The sequence below is a fragment of the Silene latifolia genome, chromosome X (assembly GCF_048544455.1).
Source record: "Silene latifolia isolate original U9 population chromosome X, ASM4854445v1, whole genome shotgun sequence".
In the NCBI taxonomy this organism is placed as follows: Eukaryota; Viridiplantae; Streptophyta; class Magnoliopsida; order Caryophyllales; family Caryophyllaceae; genus Silene; species Silene latifolia.
Genome location: NC_133537.1, coordinates 218,625,391 through 218,634,805, shown reverse-complemented (window position 1 = coordinate 218,634,805; position 9,415 = coordinate 218,625,391). Strand labels below are relative to the sequence as shown.

The 9,415-nt window shown below is 36.2% G+C and overlaps 1 non-coding gene across 1 annotated transcript; it reads right to left on the bottom strand.

Annotated features, from left to right (window-relative positions):
• Positions 1 to 7,829: 7,829 nt before the first annotated feature.
• Positions 7,830 to 7,936, bottom strand: LOC141625050 (small nucleolar RNA R71). The gene has a single exon (XR_012534849.1). It is a non-coding gene; the product is annotated as a small nucleolar RNA R71 (small nucleolar RNA).
• Between the last annotated feature and the right edge of the window lie 1,479 nt (positions 7,937 to 9,415).

Genomic DNA, 9,415 nt, shown 5'->3' with positions numbered 1-9,415 from the left:
TTCTAAATTCTTCATAAAGTTGTCTTTCAGGCCTCGAAATACGCACCAAGTTCGTTCCTTATTTAAATACTTCATGTCAAATGCAATGCAAGGTACTCGGGGACGGATTTAGCTCAATTTCTACTCATTTCCGCATAAATCTACAATATTACATAAAAATACGAAAGTAGACGAAATGGGGCAAATAGTAGCATAAACTACATAAATGAGCTCTGAAATGCGTGTAAAATGAGGTGTAAAACATCATATAAAAGACACGCATCAGGATGCTTTAGTTGCTAGTATTCTGACTTAATTTAAAGTATAGAGTATTTTGAGAAGAGGTGCAATAGTTCAGAGTATTCCCATTAAATAACTCTATTAAATAACTAAATTAATATATTAGTAGTCCTTAAAAAGATTCTAATATATATATATATATATATATATATATATATATATATATATATATATATATATATATATATATATATATATATATATATATATATATATATATATTACTACACTAGTAATCTTGTATTATAATATTAGAATTTAGATGAACAACTTATATGAGATCTAAAACTATAGAAATTTGGAGAAGCATGTATATTAGAGATTAAGAGAAAATGCATGAATGAAATAATAGAGAACAATTTCTCTATAAAAGAGAGGGGGAGCCGGTTAGGGGTCATAGAAGGCCAATGCATGGCATTCACCCTTTTACTTTTTCTCTTTTCTAAATACATAGGTATGCAAGGCTATTTTTAGGTTAATCATTATGTTTAATTCTAACATTAAAATAAAACATCCATTAATCCTAAGACCCTCTATTATTTCGGTCCACTTATAAAATGGACTTCCATTTTATTTTGTCAATTTGTCATTTGTCACATAATATGTCACATGTAGCAAGTAACATGTTATTAATTAATTTAATGCATATTTAACAATTAAATATCATTATATACATTAATTAAATTACATATAACAAATTGTCTAGTAATTCATAATTACATGGTATAAAATGGGACATGTTAATATAATTCACAATATTTTGTAATTATAATTAACCATTCATTCTTATCTCAATTGTTTCATAAATAATAATCAATTTTTAGTAATGAAAATATTTCAGTTACTAAATGAATCTTATTTAATCAAATTATAATAAGCTGCTTGTTCTCACTCACAAATATAAATTGTTCAATTGTAAGGAATTAATTAACTTGTATCATTATACAATTAACTAATTAGTCTATTAAGGGAATTGTCCTATAGGTGTGACCTTAAGGGATCAACTGATCACCACCGTCAAACGACAGTAATATCAAACTCTAGTTAGCCAGTCATTACTGATCAATGTTGGTCAGTTGACTATATAAATGAATCATCCCTTACGTATTCTTATCTTGAGATTTAAACATGTGATCGCGCTATTGTTGAGGACACATACTCCAACAAACAAGACTTATTATTTATCTTTGGGAGCATACGACTTCGGCTCACCAATGCGCAGAAGAACTTCCGTTAGTACTTTGGGCAGACAGGACAACCCAAAAAAATTCAACATGCCAAACACCTTATTCCTTGTTGTATGGCTATGAGGCAGTCATCCCTGTAGAAGCAAATAAAAGCCTGATGATAGTTAGTTTAGTCCTGGCAGAAGAATTGAGAGATGCTGTCAAAATATTTTTTTTAGTGGAATGTGAAATTTATTACTAATAATAATAAGGCACGCCCAACATACAGTTCCATTGTTTTGATGACAACGATGAGCTCGTACTCCCAATATTAAACTATTAGAAACATACAAATTTTAAAGCTCTTATATTTAGTGAAATTTAGGGGGCCATCTTCTGCTTGATGATCAGTTGAACCTCATTTATCACAGCTTCAGGACTTCTCACCCACTGCTCTAGCCTGCACATGTTCTTGCGATGCCATATCAAATACAAAACTGTAACCACAACAGCAAAGACGATGTGTTTCTTTAATAAGGATTTACATCTCCATTTAACACACCATCTAATAATACCCTGACCAGGGAGCTGAATACCTACCCACTGCTACAGAAGACTTCAACATCTAATACTGAAGGGGCACTGATAGAAAAGGTGTAAATGATTCTCATTAGAACTCTTGCAAATCTCACACAACCCATCATTTTGGACCCCAAAAGCCATAAGTCTGTCCTTTTTTAATAGCCTATGTTTAACACACATCCAAGCAATGAATGAGTGTTTAGGAATATAGAAGCTATTCCAGATCAGGGGATACCACTCAACCTTAGTGTAATACCCGCCCTATTAGGGACCCGTTGACCGACGTTGGCTGACCTTAGACACATATCTAGACCTTTGGAAGCCTTACGAGTTCAACCATGTGACATAGTAACTCTCGGAGTTAGGAGGCTCGATCTAGCGGGGGCTTCTCGATCGAGTAACTCAATGACTCTATCGAGTAGAGGCCACTCGATCGAGTAAGTCTCATACTCGATCGAGTAACTAGAGTTCAGCTTTAAAATATAAATCGCGGAATCGCCGGAACGCTATTTATAGGTGGTTATGGTGGTTGCTTGTCATCTTATGGTTGTTTGCGGTGTTGATGCGGATTGCTAAAGGTTGGTTTTCCTATTCAGTACTGTTGGTTGTTTAGTGTGTTGATTGTATTGTTTATTTTGGTTTTGGTATGGTTGTTGGTAGTTTTGATTGGCTGTAATTGGTTGTGTTGTTTGATTGTCTCTGGTTCGCGAGGTGCATCCTCGGCTTAGTTGAGTCACTTGTGGGAGTGGCTCCACACCCTTGATTCACCCTTTGTGGAAACCGCCACAACAGAGGATGTGCACATTAAGGGACTTGGGTTTGCGCTAGGTATTGATGAGCAGGGCTTAGGTGGGAACGGTTATGGTCCCCCACTGGCGGTGAGGATTACTGGTTGCGGTCGTAATCTGGCAGGACTTGACCTTCGGGCAGTCAAAGGAGTGATGGTGATTGAAAGAGGTGTTGGGTGTATGTTTATTGTATGTAGTGTTGTGTGTTCTTTCAGTTACTGACCTTGTGTGGTGTTGTCTGTGTTTTCATCTTATGTTTTGTCTGACGTGATCCATTATGGTGAGCAGTCGGTCTTTGCAGGTTGTCATGTTGAGCTTAGCTGGAGGCTTGGGAGGGACGAGTCTACCACGAGTCATAGCAATGATAGTATCACGTAGTTTAGAGATGTCACTGGTTGTATCTTTTATTTTGTTGAGTAACTTGTAATAAACTTAATTGTTCTTCAACTGACGTTTGATATTTACTATTCCTCGGGCAACCAAAATGGTAACGCCCTTATCTACTGGGAAAGGTCTTTTTAAGGCTCCTTGGTAGATGGGGGTGTTACAAAGTGGTATCAGAGTGACGATTTTGGAACCAGTAACCAATGAGCCTAATGAATGTAGTGAGTCTAATAAAATGAACCTGGTGTATGTTTAATGGGAGCCCCGACAATTGATTGATTTTGGGTGGGAAGGCGTTCTCATTCCAAAATCCTTACCCCAATATTCTTAAGTCAGCCACTTCGAATGGAAATAGTGAGTGTGTGTATGTAAGATGAAGCTGGCGGGTGTGTGAGAAGTTTGCATAAGAGTATCTGACAATGTGACAGTTAGTAATGAAATGCAAGTCTCAATATGTGCTTTAGATGATGTTAATCGTCATGTGGTACTGTGGAATTTAACATATGAATATGTTGTATACCCTTGTGACTAAGTATAACAATGTGAGTTATATCTTGTGATTGTCGGATTGCTGTGATATGTCGAACACTAGAGTAAAGTATGAGTAATAAGTGATAGGTGATTTGCCGAATTTAATGTTTAATAAATTCTATGCACACGTTGGATGATGGAATTGGATATGTATAAGTAAAGGTAAGTTATGCTGTTGTTATATATATACATGTGAGTTAAAACATGTCATAGTTGGATTGCATTGCAAACTGTTTGATACATGGTGGAATAGGATGTGTAATGATCGGTTGAGGTAATCGTGTTATATACGAGTAGTGTTAATTGGTAGTAATCAGATGGAAATAATCAGTGACGAGTTCCAAGTATATCCTGGATTCGGAACGAGTTGTTGTTTTGTAGGGACGGTTAACCGAATTCGTAATCTTTGACCTTGCTTTAATCGTATTCGACCGAGTACGAGTGCCTACATGACCGAGTAAGCCGTACTGGATCTAGTAGTTGGGTCACTTGATCGAAATCGTTGGATCTGCTAGCGGAAACTCGATCAAGCAACACCAACTCGATCGAGTAGAGGCTGCTCGATCGAGTAACCAAGTCAGTCGATCGAGTAAGTCGCTACAGTACCCGGGTTATAACGGGTATTCATAATCCCTATTTCATTCACTCTCTTCTTATTTTCTTATCATTCAAACCCAAAAATCTCTCTTAATCTTTTTCTCCCAAAATGTTTTGGTAAAATGTGATTGAACACTCTTGAATTCCTCTTGCTAATCCATTCAATCCATTTGCAACTCATTCAAGGTAAGATTGCTACTCTTTTTCTCCGTTTTAATCAATTGGTAGTATGTAATAGTGTTAATTTTTTTTTTTCTGAAAAATCGATTTGTACCCATGAATTTTGGATTATAGTTGTTGTATTTGATAAGAATCAGCCTAAATCATTGTTATTGATGCTAGAAATTGCAAAATCAAACCGATTTGTGAGAATGTTTGCACCGTAATTTCTAGGGTTTACTCTACAAAATTGATTTTTGTTCATCTTTTGCATATCAAAAAGGGAAAATAGATTAAGGGATGTTATTGGTATCATGCCAGTGCTCGATTTTAGTTTTCATCCAAAATTTCGTCTTAAAGCTCCGTCTTAAAAGTGCCTCAAAAATGAATTTCGCCACAACTTTTGTAATAATGGTCTTTTTGTGAAGTTATTTTGAGAGGTTAAGATCTCATTACTCCTTACAATTGTGAACGCTTGGTGTTTTGAAGCTTTGAAACCATCTCTTATGAAATCATGAGAGTAAAGTGAATTAGAAAATTTGTGGTTGTCTTAAAAAGGTTTGCTTTAAGTTGTTGTTTTCTACCCATGAGTACCTTCAAAGTTCATTTTTTTGATTCGGAAAAACCCAGTCTGCGTGAGTAAAAACATGTTGAATCAAATGTCAAGAGCCGTAGCTGTAACCCGTCAGAGAAAGAGATCGAAAGCCTCTGAGCCTGAGTTGGGAGAGGGGAGTTAGGGACCTATTGTCCCACCGGTTTCTGGGTACCCTACCGTAGTCTTTGATGATTTCAAGAAAAGAGATGCTTTTGTTGAGTTGATGAAACGTCATATGAGACCCACTAGGTGCATTGATACAGGTATTTTGGATGACCTGAAGATAGAAGTTGATGTGTGATACGTGCATTTTATATAGTCTTTTTTGGCCTCTTATGCATGCATTTCCATATAATTATCGTAGTGCTAAGCTATGAAATGCCCCGAATAGGCTACTTTGGTTTGGTTTGCATTGTTTGCAGGAATGAACCCGAAAGTAGCGGAATCATGCCGTTTTCAGTCCCCTTAGCATGCAGTTATGGAGATGGAAGACTTGGAGCGGAATTACTATGCCTCGGGAAACGTGGAGTGATTTCGGAAGCTAACCAACAAAGAAAGGAAGCTGGTTCAGTGGATAAGAACTCGATTGAAGGCTTTTGTTAGCTCTTCTATTCGATCGAGTAGATATGGGTGGTCAACAATGCTCGATCGAGTCCCTGCTGTACTTGATCGAAAGGTGGTATTTTGGGTTTACTCGATCGGGGATGTTAACTGTTTGATCGAGAGGTTTTGCCAAGGATGTTTTCGATCAAGGAGTTACAAGCTGCTCGATTGAGTATCTTATGTCTGACGCGAGATTTTATTTCGCGAGAATTTGTTTATTTTGTTAAGTATGTTTAATAAATATCTTCCCTATATAAGGAGAAGACGTGATTAGGTTTACTTATCTTTTAATCAACTCTTAATTACTCTCAAGCACTCATAAGCAGACACTTTTCTTCTTTATTCAACGTTTCACTGCCGGATCTCGAAACTTTGTAATCTCTCTTTACTTTTTAATTTAATTTATTTCTCTCTTTGGTTATCTTTAATTCTTGTTCTTAATTTCTATTTAATTAGTGTTATTATTGGTTTATGTTATTTCTATTTAATCATCCTCTTTATATCATGTCGTTCTTGGATTCTTTAATTGTTGTTATTATTTTAATCATCAACATGAGTAGCTAATTCCTTTTTTGTTAGGATTAGGGGAGCCATGGTAGTGAAACAATGATGTTGTAATTAGGTTAGATGGTTTAATTGTGAGAACTGTTTTATAACAATTTAATTGTAATCGTTTAGTTGAGTGCACGCTTCTAAACTAGTTAATCCGGTTAAATTCAGACCTAGATCGAGAGATTGGAATGAACAGACCTGTTGTGAATAGTAGACTACACTAATGAGGGTGAGAGCTAAGCTGGTAGTATTTTAGGGCGGATAGTGGACCGAGAGGACCTTTCCTTTACCCTTCTCACATTAGACCAACTGATCTCTTTATGACCAAATTGGCTAACTATCATAGTGAACCGACATCCTAGCATTCTTCTCTTTCTTTGATCACAACTTATATCTTTTGCTCCTCTTTTTCTCTCTGCCTTAATCCCATTTAGTAGTTTAGAAAACAAATTCAAACACCCCAATTGTTACCGTGATAGACTTAGATAACAAGTAGACATAATAGCCTCCATGTGGAGTACGATACTGATGCGACTCATATTTAAGCATATTTAATTCCCGAATTAGCCTCGTTCCTATTCTTTTTATTGCATAATTGGGTTATTTACTATCTTTAGTTTCCCAATTTGCATATTCTTTTAGGTTTTTTTTCCCTTGGTAGGAAAGGAGTGCAAACCTTGCATTTTCATGGCAAAATGGAGCTAAATTGATCAAATTCAATGACCAAGCATCAAAGGGAAGACGATACTAGAAGGCCTATGTAGATAATAAAGTAGATTGGGCAATGATAAAAGGATCCTTTCATCCCCAACAAGATCCATTAGGATTGTTGAGGAAAGAAGAAAAGAAAAAGTGCTGACCCCCGATCCGAACCAAAAATGGCGCCGTTGCCGGGGATGGTGTTAACTTGATTTGATTTTCTTTGATTGTTTTTAGTTGTGTCTTTCTTTACCTTGGGGAAGTCAAAATCCTAAAGGTTTGTTCTAATTGTTTTCGAGTTGTTTGATATTTTGCATGTCTAGGAGATCACAAAGTAACTTGTTACCCATTGATCTTGAAATTGAAAGAACTTTGACCAACAATTGAAGACTTTCTAGAAATACTTTGAGTGGTATTGGTGAGATTGTGGACATTCATCCAAATAACATTGAGTTCATCAACTCTTTTGCAAGAGAAGGAGAGGAGAACCCAACACATAACCAACCACAAAATCAACCCACAATGCCTAAATTTTCATCACAGTCCGTACCAACCGAGGAGAACCTACGAAATGGTACTCCTACACCACAACACTTAACCGGTAATTTCATTGCAAAATCCGCATTTATACAATTGGTTGAGAGAAGTCAATTTAGGGGGATGCCTAGTGAAGACCCTCATTCTCATATGGTGACTTTTTGTGACTATTGTGATGCGATTTGACAAACCGGAGTTACTCAAGACCAAATTCGATGGGTCTTATTTCTTTTTTCTTTGATTGGTTCCGCGAAACAATGGTTGAAAAGCCTAGATAAGGCTACTCTTGGTATTGAATCTTGGAAGAAATTAGCACTTGCTTTCTACAAAAAATTCTATCCTCCGAAGAAGACTAATATGTTGAGAGCCCAAATCACCGGGTTCGAACAAAGGGATGAGGAATCTTTGTATGAAGCATGGGAGAGATACAAGGATACTTGTCGATCTTGTCCACATCATGGACTTAGCGAGTGGTTCCTTATACAACAATTTTGGAACGGTCTATATGAAGACTCCCAAAACATTCTCAATATGGGATCAAATGGTATGTTTACCGAAGTTGATGATAATCAAACATGGAACAAGATTGAGGAAATCGTGGTCCATAACTCACAATATAGTAGACCTCAGAAGGCTACTAGTGGAGGAAAGTATGAAGTGGACTCTATTACTCAATTAGGTGCTTGTAACACCCCCATTTATTCGGGAGCCTTTGGCTAGACATTCCCAAATAAATAGGACTGTTACCATCCTGGTTTCCCAAGGTAGTAGATAACAAAGTCCAACTCACCAAAGTACGTTAAATAAAAACTTTAATGATTACATATGTTTTACAATTTTGATCAACTAAAACTTAATATAAAAATAAATACAACTCGCAGCGGAAAAATAAATATGTGATATAACTATATATGTGATCTAGACTTCATCTAAGGTTCCAAGTCAAGCTCTCATCCCAATGCTCCCGAGTCAGCTAATCTTTAGTACCTGTCAAATCTGCTCCCCATTATGGTTCACCGCAGGTGTTCACGAATACACAGTCAACCGCGAGGTTGAGTAGGAATAAATACTAACAACAAAAACATACAATAAGCAATCCAATTTCCTTTTTACATTGCACAACCCCCTGACAACGTGCTCCATCATTTTACTTAGCACACCTCCCTTAACAACGTGCTCACATTAATTTGGTACCCCTCCCTTAACAACGTACCGCCAACATGTAATAGTACCCCTCCCTCACAACGTATATATTACCATCACCCCAGTGTACAAACTCCCTCAACAACGTACAACTGACTGTCGCATAGCTTTTCACAATAACAACGTTCACATTCAACAATAACGATTCAAATCACCTCATCAATATTATCAACACTAATATAACTCACCCTTCCAACAATTACAATATTATCAACCAACATATACAATATGAATCTTCCTTCCAACAATTACAATTATATCAACCAACACAATTCACATACGATCAATGCACTTTAATATAAGCCATCCAATAAACATTATCGAGTAAAAGTTGAGAAGGATTTATCCCTACCTGGCAAGCAATTCCAATTATGCAGCTCAACCAATCCAGTAAATAAAGCAATCCGAACTCGATTATAAATCCTTCACAATCAGTTACCTAACAATTATAATAATATTTACAAATATTAATTATTTACTTTTATTTAAATAGTTCTATTAATTATTAATTAATTAATTAATTAATTAATTAATTAATTACATAAGTTATAATCTCTTACAATTATAAATCTCGTTAAAATTATAAAACGAAACCCGAGTTACCCGTCTTAAAACTAAACAATTAAAAACTATTGTAAACTACTAGCAACCCACGCCACCCACGCAACACCCCAAACACACAACCTCCTATACGGTTTTATCCCGTGTACCTCACCCTTTACACTCACCATACACGACAT